The sequence below is a fragment of the Pimephales promelas genome, chromosome 25 (assembly GCF_988280905.1).
Source record: "Pimephales promelas chromosome 25, fPimPro1.hap1.1, whole genome shotgun sequence".
NCBI classification, from domain to species: Eukaryota; Metazoa; Chordata; class Actinopteri; order Cypriniformes; family Leuciscidae; genus Pimephales; species Pimephales promelas.
The window spans coordinates 5,540,485-5,555,621 of NC_142793.1; the positions used below are offsets into that span (position 1 = coordinate 5,540,485).

Here is a 15,137-nt window from a genome sequence, read left to right on the forward strand (position 1 = left end):
TAGTGAATTACAGTTCTCTTACATGTATTTCAGCATACTAGACATTTTTGGTAACCCTTTTAACAAGCTTTCAGAGTTGTTCGTGTTTGTGTGTGTGTGTGCGGGATGTCTGTGTGAGCGTGTTGCACGTAGGCGCGAGTAGGGTCATGCTGATAATCAGTGTGTATTAGTGCGATCCAAACAAAAGTCCTTTACATGGAAGAAATTAAAGAAGTCAGAGTAATTAAAAGTTTAAAATAAAAAAAAATCATAATAATAAAAATAAAATACAGTGTCGAAAATAAAATGTACAGTCGGACAAACAGTGGCACAGTGCTCATTCAGTAAATGCAATCAATATAAATAAAAACAGTTAAGAGTAAAAATAAAATAAAATAAAGTAATATCCCTTTCTGAGATGGAAGAGATTGAGCTGGTTTACGGTGCTACTGGGCCTCCAGCCCAGGGACTTCTTATATTCTCGGCAGTAACTTACTTCTTTACTCGCCTCATCGGAGTGAAGACTTTCCCGCTCTCCATCAAGATCTCTTCCAGTATACCCCTATCTGAGGTGGAAGAGATTGAGTTGGTTTACGGTGCAACTGGACCTCTAGCCCAGGTACGTAGAGTGTCGTACGTACTCTGCTGGGGTGGTGCTACACCAGTAATGCCCAGCGGGGCCCCCACAGAGCACTTTTCTCCCCTTAACGACGCTCTCAGCGACTTCTTATACTCTCAGCAGTATAAGTAACTTACTTCTTCACTCGCCTCATCGGAGTGAAGACTCTCCCGCTCTCCATCAAAATCTCTTCCAGTATACCCCTATATGAGATGGAAGAGATTGAGCTGGTTTACGGTGCAACTGGACCTCCTTTAGGGACGGGGTTGAGGTAAGTCATCTCTTTTTTTTTCCTAGGATGGTAAGGGAACAGTCATAAATGCCATTAACCCCAGTGACGGTAAGGTTTAGGGACGGGGTTGAGGTAAGTCATATATTTATATATACACAGTAATAACGTTAAGTCAACGGCGTTCATAAGCACGCTGAAAAGCGATTATGTGTCTTGATAGCACGCCAAAAATGGAAATACGAATTGGCGTGTCAAACACACGCTACTTCATGAGATCAGTCTGGCTGAGGAGAAGGCTAGCTCTGTTTGAAACATGGATTAACTTCGTTAGTGATGTCTTGGGATGCCTTGCGATGTCCGGGATCTTTTATCATTCATCAGGAACACCGGAGGAGACAGGCTCTACTCGTATGCTATAATATCTAGCGAATGTGTTAAGTGTCATCTAGCCCGCAGCTCTACAGATATCTATCTGTTAGTGAGGAGCCAAGTGCCAGCAGCCAGGAGGATGCAACACCTTTCGTGGAGTGTGCATGCAACCTGAGCGGGAAGAGCACACCTTGTGCTTGGTAAGCCAACGCGATGGCATCCACTATCCAGTGGGCCATTCTCTGCTTGGAGACAGCATTTCCTTTCTTCTGGCCTCCGTAACAGACAAAGAGCTGGTCTGAGGTCCTGAAACTTTGAGTTCTGTCCACGTACAGATGCAGAGTGCAAACAGGAAAGAGAAAAGCCAGGGCTGGGTCTGCCTCCTTCAGGGGTAGCGCTTGCAGGTTCACCACCTGGTCACTTAAGGGAGTGGTAGGAAACTAGGGCAGATAACAAAGCCGGGGTCTCATTACAACATGGTTGTCACCCAGCCCGAAATCTAGCCATGATTCGTCAACCGAAAATGCCTGCAGGTCTCAACTAGCAACCAGCAGCAAAGTCTTCATGGAGAGAAGCTTTAAGTCTAATGATTGCAAAGGCTCAATGAGATTATCCTGGAGTGCTCCAATCACCAAGGAAAGGACCCAAAAGGGTATGCATCGGGGGGTAAAGGAGGATTTCCCTGATGATCAGGTCGTGCTTTCCTACTATTTTGCCATCTATGTGGTCATAATATTCTGAAATAGCGGAAGCAAGTACTTTGAGGGTGGAGGGAGACAGCCTTCGTTCCAACCCTTGCAGCAAGAAGGAAAACATGGACTCGAACATCTTTGGGGGTCCTCTCAGCGAGATGAACACCTCTCGACGAACAGGTTCCACTTCAAGGCGTATGCACATCTCGTAAATGGCGTCTCATAGATGGCGCCGGAGCAGAAGTGATGGTGTTAATAGGGCTGCAACAACTAATCGATAAAATCGATTATAATCGATTATGAAAATCGTTGTCAACGAATGTCATTATCGATTAGTTGGTCTGATTACGTCACGGGGATTGTTTACATGTTACATGCGTTTCTTACATGCGCTTCATGAGGCACACATGCAAGGTCTCTCTCCCTCGTCACTCTACCCTGCCTCGCGCGCGCAACACGGACTGTTTGGAGCACATTATCTTCTGTCCCTCATGCGCACTCTTGATTCCGTAAGTTCTTTGAACTCATTTGTGGGCATCAGCGAACCGCTATCAATAGCCGCTTTCCGACCGGAGGGACTTTTGCAATTCCTTGAACTTAACGTTCCTATAACCCTTTTTTTCTCGTGTTCCGACTGGACTAAATTGGGGATTTTTTAGTTCCTCAGACCGTAGTTCCTATAACTTTTTCAGTACCTAGTCTAGAGCGAGGACTTTTTTAGTTCCCTTTCCCTAGGTCTACGTTGATTGGTTCAACTTATAAGTCATGCCCACTGTCAACACGTAACTTGTAGAGCGCTGTCTGCCATACGCTGTGTTTTTTTGCAAAACATTACAACGAGGATTAAGACAAACATAACGCATTCAACCAGCTGATTGCTAATAATAGCTAAACTTACCCGTCGTTTTGTTTGCCTCCTGCGCTCTGCTTTTTTATCTTCTTCCATCATATTATATCATACGCTGGAGCCCTGTCTTCTGTGTTTCTCTGTACAGAACTCAAGCATAATCTTTAAACGCCGCCGTTCGTTCTCCGTTATTAAGGTCCCGGCAAGGCAGAACAGGAACCAGGAACATTGCAATAGCCTCCTCCATGCTGGTTTGTTGTAAGACGTCGCCGTGCTTGCGTCCTACCAGTTCCTATAGCCACTTGGCCAGTGCGAACGCAAGCAGCAAAACCGAGTTTGGGGGAAAGTAGTTCTTAGAACTGTTTAGAAGTGGACAGTTCCTATAACTAAGTTTCTGTAACTACTTGGTCGGAAAGCGGCTAATATGCCGCATACACGAAAATCACTCACCTTTCAGCACAATTCGCCGTTTTGAAACCAATCGAAACCAAACAGCTGTGCTTTACATTTAAAACAGCTGTGCATCTTATTTTTACGTTGTTATTTTACAACAATACAAAGAGCAACGTGTAACGTTTTACCAAATTTAGTGCTACACTTCTTGTCTCTTATTTGTTCCCCACTAAGGAATGTTTTTTTTTCACTAAATGTTCAGATTTTATACAATTATTGTGCACTTGTGATTTTTCTTGGCTAAGTTTTGCTGAGTTATCCACTAATCTAGTTTACAATAGCATTTTTGTCATAGGTTATGGTCATATACAGTATATATTTTATTTGTTGTTGTTTTTTTTAAATGAAGTTTTAAAAAAGTCTGAAGTCTGTATTAAGTAGATTGTTTAACACACAAAATAGTGATTATCAGATCAATGAGGCCTCACCCTGCAAGCCACAACCCTGATTTAGGGTTTTATTTATTTAGAGCTCCTGTGGGAGCAGACTAGACATCACTGCTGGGGCAGAGTAGAAAATTAGCCAGAGAAAACAGAGCTCCTGTGGGAGCAGACTAGACATCACTGCTGGGGCAGTGTAGAAAATTAGCCAGAGAAAACAGAGCTCCTGTGGGAGTAGAGGAGACAACACTGCTGTGGCAGTGTAGAAAATTAGCCAAAGAAACAGAGCTCCTGTGGGAGCAGAAGAGACATCACTGCTGTGGCAGTGTAGAAAATTAGCCAAAGAAACAGAGCTCCTGTGGGAGTAGAGGAGACATCACTGCTGTGGCAGTGTAGAAAATTAGCCAAAGAAACAGAGCTCCTGTGGGAGCAGAAGAGACATCACTGCTGTGGCGGTGTAGAAAATTATCCAGAGAAAGAGAGCTCCAGTGGGAACGGAGTAGACTTCACTGCTGTGGCAGTGTAGAAAATTAGCCAAAGAAACAGAGCTCCTGTGGGAGCAGAAGAGACATCACTGCTGTGGCAGTGTAGAAAATTAGCCAGAGAAAACAGAGCTCCTGTGGGAGTAGAGGAGACAACACTGCTGTGGCAGTGTAGAAAATTAGCCAAAGAAACAGAGCTCCTGTGGGAGCAGAAGAGACATCACTGCTGTGGCAGTGTAGAAAATTAGCCAAAGAAACAGAGCTCCTGTGGGAGTAGAGGAGACATCACTGCTGTGGCAGTGTAGAAAATTAGCCAAAGAAACAGAGCTCCTGTGGGAGCAGAAGAGACATCACTGCTGTGGCGGTGTAGAAAATTATCCAGAGAAAGAGAGCTCCAGTGGGAACGGAGTAGACTTCACTGCTGTGGCAGTGTAGAAAATTAGCCAAAGAAACAGAGCTCCTGTGGGAGCAGAAGAGACATCACTGCTGTGGCAGTGTAGAAAATTAGCCAGAGAAACAGAGCTCCTGTGGGAGCCGAGGAGAAGTCACTGCTGGGGCAGTGTAGAAAATTAGCCAGAGAAACAGAGCTCCAGTGGGAACGGATTAGACTTCACTCCGTGGCAGTGTAGAAAATTACCCAGAGAAAACAGAGCTCCAGTGGGAACGGATTAGACTTCACTGCGTGGCAGTGTAGAAAATTACCCAGAGAAAACAGAGCTCCAGTGGGAGCAGAGTAGACATCACTGCTGGGGGAGTGTAGAAAATTAGCCAGAGAAAGAGAGCTCCTGTGGGAGCCGAGGAGACGTCACTGCTGTGGCAGTGTAGACAATTAGCCAGGGAAACAGAGCTCCAGTGGGAGCAGAGGAGACATCACTGCTGTGGCAGTGGAGCTCTGCACAAGTTCACGCACAATCGGGGAAACGTGCAGGCAAAATGACAAAATAATTAATCAGAATACCTAGCAAAATGGTCTCCTTTTCCTAGCTCATTCAGAGCTCCTATTCACACTCTCCGCCTCTGCATATGTTTGAATGAATGAATGAATAATTTTATTTCTTTTCATTTCCTTTTCCTTTTCAGAACATGGTCATTGATAACAGAGCATATTTAAACAAAAAAAATAATAAAAACAAAATTTCAGCATGTTCAAAAGAGAAGAAAAAGAATATAGAAAAAAAGGAGAAGGAAGAAGCTAACTTATGTTTACCTTCCCCTTTTACAAATCTGGATTTGAAACGGCTACTGTTTTCTCTTTACAAAATATCATAATTTATCCTTTTTGAGAAACAACAACAACAAAAAAACTTAATCATTTGCAGTACATTTTATCTAAAAATAAGTCACACAATACAATTATAATGTAAAAAACAAAAAATAAATAAATAAATAAACAAAAAACACAAAATGTAATACTGACAATGAATATTAAAGGAATGGCAAGAAACAGACTGTATAATAATTCAAATCATCCTCTTGAAGAGGAAATGAGACATATGTCCCAGTCTACCTTAAATCATACTTTTCTAATATAAACATTTTAAACCTTCTTTTAAATTGCAAAATATGATTGCTTTCTTTAATTATTACAGGTAAATTATTCCACAGCCTTACCCCATTGACAGATATGGACATGCTTTTGAGTGTGGTACGTGCAATTGATTGGGAGAGATTTCCTCTCCTTCTTAAATTATATCTACTATCTCTTTCCTTAAACCATTTTTGAATATTATTAGGAAGTACTTTGTTTTTAGCTTTGTACATAATTTGTGTAGTCTTAAGATCCACTATGTCTTCAAATTTTAGTGTTTGCAAAGTTAAAAATAAATCATTTGTATGTTCATAATAACCAACATTACAGACTATTCTAATTGCCTTTTTCTGCATTGTGCATATTGTCTTAAGGGTGGTTTTATAAGTATTGCCCCACACTTCTGTACAGTAGTGCAAATAATGAGCCTCGTCTGATCGGTCGTGGCGGCGGTGTTGCAACAATCTATAAAGATATTTTTAATATTACTCAGAAAACAGGTCACAGGTTTAATTCATTTGAAGTACTTGTGCTAAATGTTACGCTCTTAGATGTAAAAAGGAAATCTATATTATCTCTAGCCCTGGCTACTGTATATAGACCTCCAGGGCCATATGCTGAATTCCTAAAAGAGTTCGCAGACTTTCTCTCGGATCTATTGGTAAATGTCGATAAAGCAATAATTGCTGGAGATTTTAACATACACGTAGATAATACAAATGATGCTTTAGGGGCTGCGTTTACAGATTTATTAAACTCCTTTGGGGTCAAACAAAACGTCAGTGGTCCCACTCATCGTCTAAATCATACACTAGATTTAATTATATCATATGGAACCGATCCAACTGATATAGATATTATACCGCAAAGCGATGATGTCACTGATCATTACATGGTGACTTGCATAATACGTACTGCTGAAATATGTCATGTTGCGCCACGTTATAGACCAGGCAGAACAATCCTTCCAACCACTATAGATGGATTTTCAAATAGCTTACCTGATCTATCTAAGCTGCTAAGTGAACCCAAACAAACAGATGAATTAGAGGAAATGACTAGCAGTTTAAGCACCATTCTTACTAGTACATTAGATATTGTTGCGCCAATTAAATTAAAAAAGGTTCGAGAGAAAATTAAAGCACCGTGGTACAACAGTGCTACGCATGCTATCAAGAGAGAAACTCGCAACTTAGAGCGTAAATGGAAACAAACTAATTTAGAGGTCTTTAGAATCGCGTGGAAAGACAGTATGTCACGTTATAAAAAGACACTAAAAACAGCCAGGGCTGAGCATCTCCGCAAACTAATCGAAAATAACCAAAATAATCCAAGGTTTTTATTTAACACCGTGGCTAGGCTAACAAATAAACAGACATCACCAGAGCAAAATATACCTTTACAGTTTAGTAGTAATGATTTTATGAATTACTTCAATGCGAAAATAGAAAGCATCCGAAACAAAATTATAAATGTACAATCCGCTATGGTGTCTTATGATTCAGCTTCAATTATGGACCCTCTAGAACAACTAAACCGCTTTACAACGATAGGACAGGAGGAGCTAAATAAACTTATCATTGCATCTAAACCAACAACTTGTTTATTAGATCCAATACCCACTAAACTACTGAAAGAACTATTACCTGTAGTGGAAGAGCCTCTCCTCAATATTATTAACTCGTCTTTATCTTTAGGTCATGTCCCAAAAATATACAAGCTGGCTGTAATAAAACCGCTCATTAAGAAACCGCAATTAGATCCAAATAACTTGGCAAATTACAGACCCATTTCAAATCTTCCATTTATGTCCAAAATACTTGAAAAAGTAGTGTCCGCTCAATTGTGCTCTTTTTTGCAAGAAAATGATATCTATGAAAAATTCCAGTCAGGATTCAGACCGCATCATAGTACAGAAACTGCGCTAGTTAAAATTACAAATGATTTACTTTTAGCTTCTGACCAAGGCTGTATCTCAATACTAGTCCTACTTGATCTTAGCGCTGCGTTCGACACTATAGATCATATAATACTCTTGGATCGACTACAAAACTTCACCGGTGTCCAGGGACAGGCATTAAGCTGGTTTAGATCGTACTTATCGGACCGTTCTCATTTTGTCTGTTTAAATGGGAAAAAATCAAAGATAACGTCAGTAGACTATGGAGTACCGCAAGGATCAGTTTTAGGCCCTCTGCTATTCTCAATATATATGCTGCCACTTGGTAATATTATAAGAAAACATGGAATTAATTTCCACTGTTACGCTGACGACACTCAATTATATATTTCATCACGACCAGATGAAAACACTAACTCATCTAAAATGACAGAGTGTCTCAAAGATATAAAATGCTGGATGACGCGTAATTTCCTGCTATTAAATTCAGATAAAACGGAGGTATTACTTATTGGTCCAAAAAACTACTCACAAAACCTCTCACAATACAACTTTAATATAGACGGATGTCCTGTTACTTTATCCACAACAGTAAAAGACCTGGGTGTTATACTAGACCGCAACTTGTCGTTCGAAAATCATATTTCATATGTTACAAGAACAGCCTTTTTCCACCTTAGAAACATTGCTAAGCTACGTAACATGCTATCTATTTCTGATGCAGAAAAATTAGTTCACGCATTCATGACCTCGAGACTAGATTACTGTAATGCTTTATTAGCCGGTTGTCCTGCATCCTCAATAAACAAGCTACAGTTAGTACAAAATGCAGCTGCTAGAGTTCTTACTAGGTCAAGAAAATATGATCATATAACACCGATTTTATCATCTCTACACTGGTTACCTATTAAGTTCCGCATCAACTACAAAATACTACTACTGACCTATAAAGCCCTAAATGGTTTAGCACCTATGTACTTAACGGACCTTCTTTCGCCCTACAATCCACCGCGTTCCTTAAGATCACTAAATTCAAGGCTTCTGGTCATTCCTAGGATATCGAAGTCCAGTAAAGGAGGGAGGGCGTTCTCGCATTTAGCTCCAAAACTCTGGAATGGCCTTCCCGATACGGTCCGAGCCTCTGACTCGCTGACACAGTTTAAAACTAGATTAAAGACGCATCTCTTTAGTCAAGCATTCACATAATGCTTACCTTCTAGTCCTCTGTTATGCCATACGGAACCGTTTGCCACTGAAACTGCTTAACGCACCAGTGGGGCTCGACAGCCTCTTAGACAAACGGGTCGGCGCGTATGGTTGGGTTGCGGAGAGTTCGGGTTACGGAGAGTTTGTGAGTTATAACGGAAATTATTATGAACATCAGCTATGCTAATTATTTCCCATCTGCCTTTCTGCTGTTATCTCGGGACGCTTGTCCCGAGAAAAATGGCGTTCGTCAGGTCCAGTTTTGTGTCCAGCCTCTCACGGGGATTTCGGATGCCCCAACGCCTGTGATGAGACGACTCAACGCCTGTGATGAGACGACTCAACGCCTGCGATATGTTATGGCGCCGTTTGAATCATAAACAATATTTATATTTAATATTTATATTTAAACAATATGAATGTAAGCCAGAGGAGAACTGGCCCCCGACTGAGCCTGGGTTCTCCCAAGGTTTTTTCTCCATCCAATCTGATGGAGTTTGGTTCCTTGCCACTGTCGCCTTGCTTTTGGCTTGCTTTGAGCTTGCTCAGTTGGGGTTATTTATTTAGTGTTTAGCAATGTTGTTGATCTGTGTTGTGCTACTTACATGTTATCACTGTGAAGCTGCTTTGATACAATCTGTATTGTGAAAAGCGCTATATAAATAAATGTGACTTGACTTGACTTGACTTGAAATAAGGAAGAAAAAGCGTGCAGTATAAAGTATACATTGTATCTTGATTCAATATATGTCTCACTTACCATACCATACCATACCAACTTTATTTGTTTAGCACTTTACAACAACCTAAGTTGACCAAAGTGCTGTACAGAAAACATAAACATACAATTAAAAAAACCCTACATTCATCATTAGTAACAAAAAATTCATGGAGTCGACATCTTGCTAGGTGTCAAAAGCCAAAGAGAAAAGATGGGTTTTAAGAAGTTTTTTAAAAACAGGTAAAGAAGAGGCCTGTTTAACATGCAAAGGCAGATCATTCCATAGTTTTGGGGCAGACACGACAAAGGCACGGTCCCCTCTGAGCTTACGCTTAGTTTTAGGCACAGTCAGGAGCAGTTGATCATCTGACCTGAGAGCGCGGACGGGTTTATACGAGTGAAGAAGCTCAGAGAGGTATGGCGGGGCAAGGCCATTTAATGATTTAAAAGCAAATAACAGAATTTTAAAATGGATCCTAAATTGAATAGGCAGCCAGTGTAGTGAAGCTAAAATCGGGGAAATGTGCTCTCGTTTACGTGTGCCCGTTAAAAGACGTGCTGCTGCGTTCTGTATCATCAGGAGACGGGTGATGGAGGACCCATTAACCCCTACATATAGTGAATTACAGTAGTCCAGCCGTGTAGTTACAAAGGCGTGGATTGCAGTTTCAAAATGTTGTCTTGACAAAAATGGCTTTATTTTGGCCAGTTTCCTCAAATGAAAGAAGATTGATTTGACAACCGCTTTAACTTGACAGTCAAACTTAAGCTCTTGGTCCACTTTAACACCAAGGTTTGAAATGCAAGGTTTAATGTAGGGACCCCATGAGCCAGGATCTATCGGTGGGGTCCCAGTGGTGCCTCCAAAAACTATCACCTCTGTTTTTTCATCATTAAAATGTAAAAAGTTCAGGGTGTCACGGCCGGCTCGCAAGCCGTGACAACGAAGGAGACAACACGTTGGATACTTGCTCAAAAGAATAACATTTATTAAAGTAAGAATAATTAAATAAAACAAGGACAAAACGGAAAACAACAATAAAGACTTCAAAACGCAAATGGCATGAGGATGGAAGAGCACGCGCCGTCACAGCTGAAAGGAACTGCTTTTAACTGCCGGCATCAGCTCCAACACAGGTGCAACTCCTCAGTCAATGACGTCACTCACTCCAATTCCCTCCTGTAAACCAAACAGAAAGAACACACACAACACCCAAATATAACCCATACTGGGTTCATAACACCCTCCCCCTTAGAAAAGGGTTTACCTTTAAAAAACCCAACCTAAACCCTTCACCCGATACTCCGCACATTACTGTATAACACCAACTTCATCTTACCCCCAATTGTCCTCAGCAACCACGAACCTTTGTAGAAGCAATTTAAGAGAGTAAAAGGAAAGCAAGACAAAGCCTTGTTCATAAACAGTTAGAAAGAGTAAGGAACTCTAAACAATGCGTCTGCCACCACATTGTCAGTACCTTTGATGTGTCGAATTTCAAGGGCGTAGGACTGCAGGAAGAGGCACCAACGAGTCAAACGTTGATTTGGGCACCGCAAAGAGTGTAAATAAGTAAGTGGGTTGTGGTCAGTATATACGACCAAAGAATCTGACACGGATCCCACATACACTTCGAAATGATGCAGGGCCCAAATCAGCGCTAAGGCCTCTTTCTCAATTACTGAATAATTCAACTGATAAGAGGAAAACTTCTTCGAAAAATAACTCACAGAACGGGGAATCCCCTCATCGTCAGCTTGTAACAGTACAGCTCCCGCCCCTACGTTGCTAGCATCCACACACAACCTAAAAGGGCGATCAAATTTAGGAGCCGCTAACACAGGAGCAGAGGTAAGCAATGATTTAGCTGACTCAAAAGCTTCCTGACAGACCGAAGTCCAGATAAAATCAGCTTTGGCCTTCAGCAAATCAGTGAGTGGGGCTACCACCGTGGAAAAATTCCTACAAAATCCCCGGTAGTAACCCACTAACCCCAAAAAACGCACCAATTCCTTTTTGGTGGAAGGAGAAGGAAAAAGATCAATGGCCTCAACCTTGGCCCGAACTGGACGAACACAACCCTGTCCAACGACCTTACCCAAATAAGTCACAGTAGCCTTGGCAAACTCACATTTGGCTAAATTGACGGTCAAACCAGCCTCAACAAAACGGGAGAACAGATGTGCTATATGACTCATGTGCTGCTCCCATGAATCACTAAAAACCACCACATCATCTAAATAAACCGCGACTCCCTCCAATCCAGAAACGACCCTATTCATAAGTCGCTGAAACGTTGCAGGCGCATTTCTGAGACCAAAACTCATAACATTATAAGAAAATAGCCCCTCAGATGTAATAAAGGAAGAGATCTCCTGAGCCCTTGGGGTCAACGGAACCTGCCAATAACCCTTGAGCAGATCGAACTTACTCACAAATTTTGCTGCCCCAACCCGATCAACACAATCCTCAAGACGAGGAAGTGGAAAGGAGTCTGGTTTCGTCACTTTATTTACCTTCCTATAATCGGTACAAAACCGGTAAGTTCCATCAGATTTACTTACAAGCAAGCAGGGGGATGCCCAGCTGGAAAATGATGGCCGTGCAATGTCATGATCCAGCATATATTGAACTTCAGCGGCCAGATGTAAGAATTTATTTGGGGACACACGATAAAAATGCTGGCGAATGGGCACAGCATCCCCAACATCTATATCGTGCACTGCCCAATGTGTACATGAAGGTACATCACCAAATAGAGAGTCGTGATGATTAATAAGAGCAATCAAGTCGGTACATTCACTCTCTGTTAAATGGATCAACATTTTATGCAAATTTTTCAGAGTCTCCGAATTTTTAAGATGTCCCAACAACACCGTATCCTCAGGAAAAGATACCCCATCATCAACTTCTCCCTCCAAAGGAACAGGTGAAGTACTCTCAACTACCAGTGCAGGTTTCACATCTGCTCTGGTCTCTAATGCTTTAGGAGAACGACAATAATAGGGCTTCAGCAAATTAATGTGACACAATTGTTTTGACTTCCTTCTCTCCGGGGTGGCAATAAGATAAGTCCGTAATTTGTTTCACCACTACGTACGGACCAGTAAACCGAGCTTGAAATAGTTAGCCCTCCACAGGTAACAGAGCCAGCACTTGATCACCAGGCATAAATTGTCGTTTCTCAGTTCGCAGATCGTAAAGTGTCTTCATACGTCCCTGCGAGGAACACAATTTTTCTCTTGCCATCCTACCCGCTTCATACAATCTCCGCTTAAAGTCACTTACGTAACTTAACAAATTCTGAGGCGGTGTACCTTCAGTCCAGTTATCGCGGAGCACAGCTAACGGTCCCCAAACGGTGTGTCCAAACACCAAATCATTGGGACTAAAACGAGTACTTTCCTGGCTCACCTCACGTGCTGACAACATCAACCACGGCAATCCCTGCTCCCAATCACCCCCCAGTTCTGTACAATAAGCACGCAGCAGGGACTTCAGCGTCTGATGGAACCGTTCCAATGCCCCTTGACTTTGAGCATGATAAGCACTAGATTTATTGTGCTTAATATGCAACAGTCTCAAAACCTGCGAAAACAAATGAGACGTAAAATTAGAACCTCGATCACTTTGCACAATCTTTGGGATGCCAAAGATAGAAATGAATTGAGTCAAGGCCTTCACAACCGATTTGGCAGTGATCGTACGGAGGGGATAGGCCGCAGGGTACCGAGTCGATGCACACATCACAGTGAGCAAATAAATGCTACCTGATTTTGATCTAGGCAGTGGGCCTACACAGTCAATAATCAAGTGCTCAAAAGGTGGACTAACAGCAGGTATCGGAAACAATGGAGCAGGTTTGATCTTCTGATTGGGCTTGCCTATTAGTTGACAGGTATGACACGTCTTGATATATTGAGACACATCCTTCTTCAATTTAGGCCAAAAAAAAATGACGAAGGATTCTGTCATAAGTCTTTCTTACCCCAAAATGTCCAGCAAATTTATCATGGGAACTCTCCAACACCAATGATCGATATTTCTCTGGAACTACCACCTGCAAGATAGGATCGCCAGCAAAGTCACTTCCATGAGGAATCCACTTCCTCACCAACATTCCATCCTGCAAAAAATAACCTTGAGCAACATGCCTAATTTCATCAGGAGACATCAAACTCTCAAACAATGTATGGAGAGAAGGATCAAGTTTCTGCTCCTGTATCAAATCAGAAGAGGAAACAGAGAAATCATCAGGCAAGGAAAATGCTGGTCCATCCAAAAAATCAGATGTTAACCTTGGCTGTGCAGAGGTCATGGATCGAGTTACAGCACAAGCAGTAAATACCTGTGGAAAACTCTTGTTGCTCTCATCAGGACCTGGGAGAGGAAAAGATTAAACCACAGGAGGTGAAAAGGTAACAGGCCAAACCCTCCCCCCTGCCAAATTATTTCCCAGGATGATATCCACCCCCTCCACTGGTAACGATGGACGTACTCCAACCACCACTTCTCCATTCACAAGTTCAGATGACAACCTAATTTTATGTAATGGGACAGATAGGATATTTAACCCAATTCCTCTAATAAGGACACTAGTCTCGGTATCACTCACAGAGGAAAATGGCAGCACATCCTGCAAAATAAAAGACTCTGATGCTCCCGTGTCCCTCAGTATCGTTACTGGAACATTTGTCTCTTTGCCAACCAGCGACACGTGCCCATAAGAAATAAAAGGTGCATAATCTCCATCCTTTAACTGGTTAACCGCTCTAGGAGATCCTTCAGAAGACAGGCTGACAGAATTCAACAATGGTGCCACAAAGCCTGCTGGTTTAACACAAAGACCCTTTCCTCCTTTACTCTTACTTTTAAGCACAGGGCACTCATTTTTCCAATGGCCTTTACCACGACAGTAATTACAGATCAGAGATGAATCCCTGGGCATATGATCTAATCTATCTTCAAAAGTATCATCTCTTTTCCGAAACTCAAAACTACTCTTGTGCGTTAAAATATAATCATCAGCCAACTCAGCAGCTTTAGCAGTTGTTTCAGCTTTCTGCTCATTTATGTATGTTGCTATACGAGCAGGTACAGAGTTCTTAAACTGTTCAAGCACAATTAAGTTAGACAACTCTTCAAACGTGGTTACCTCAGATGCCATACACCATCGATTAAATGCAGTAGTGAGCTCTCTAGCAAACACCACATGAGCCTCCTTTTCACCCTTACACAACGTTCTAAATTTTTGTCGATAAGCTTCTGGTACCAACTCATAAGCTTTTAAAACCGCCGCTTTAACGATATCGTAATCGCTGCAGTCCGAGAGTGACAGGGCAGAAAAAACTTCTTGAGCCCTGCCTGTAAGTACACATTGTAAAAGCATGGTACGTTCCTCACTGGGCCAACCTTTTGCCTCTGCTATTCGCTCAAACAATATAAAAAAAATATCTGGGTCTCGCTCGTTAAACTTCGGCATCAACCTTAAATTTCCAGCAGTATCAAACACTTGAGCACCCTGCAAATCATCAGTTGAACTATTTAGTCCACTTTGCCTCATCATTCCCAAGCGACCTCTCTGCAGCTCAACATTAGTCTGTTCATTTCTAGTTTTCTCACGCTCTACTTCCAATTTCAAACGTTCCTGTTCAAGCTGCAACAACAATAATCGTTCCTGTTGTTCAAAAGTTAGAGAGCTGACATGAGGTTTAACTTGAGAGGTGGT

At 41.9% G+C, this 15,137-nt stretch overlaps 1 protein-coding gene across 1 annotated transcript in view; it reads right to left on the bottom strand.

The window, feature by feature from the left end:
* spire2 (spire-type actin nucleation factor 2) overlaps positions 1-15,137 on the bottom strand; it is a 96,868-nt gene that overhangs the window by 61,679 nt on the left and 20,052 nt on the right. The window lies entirely within an intron of this gene.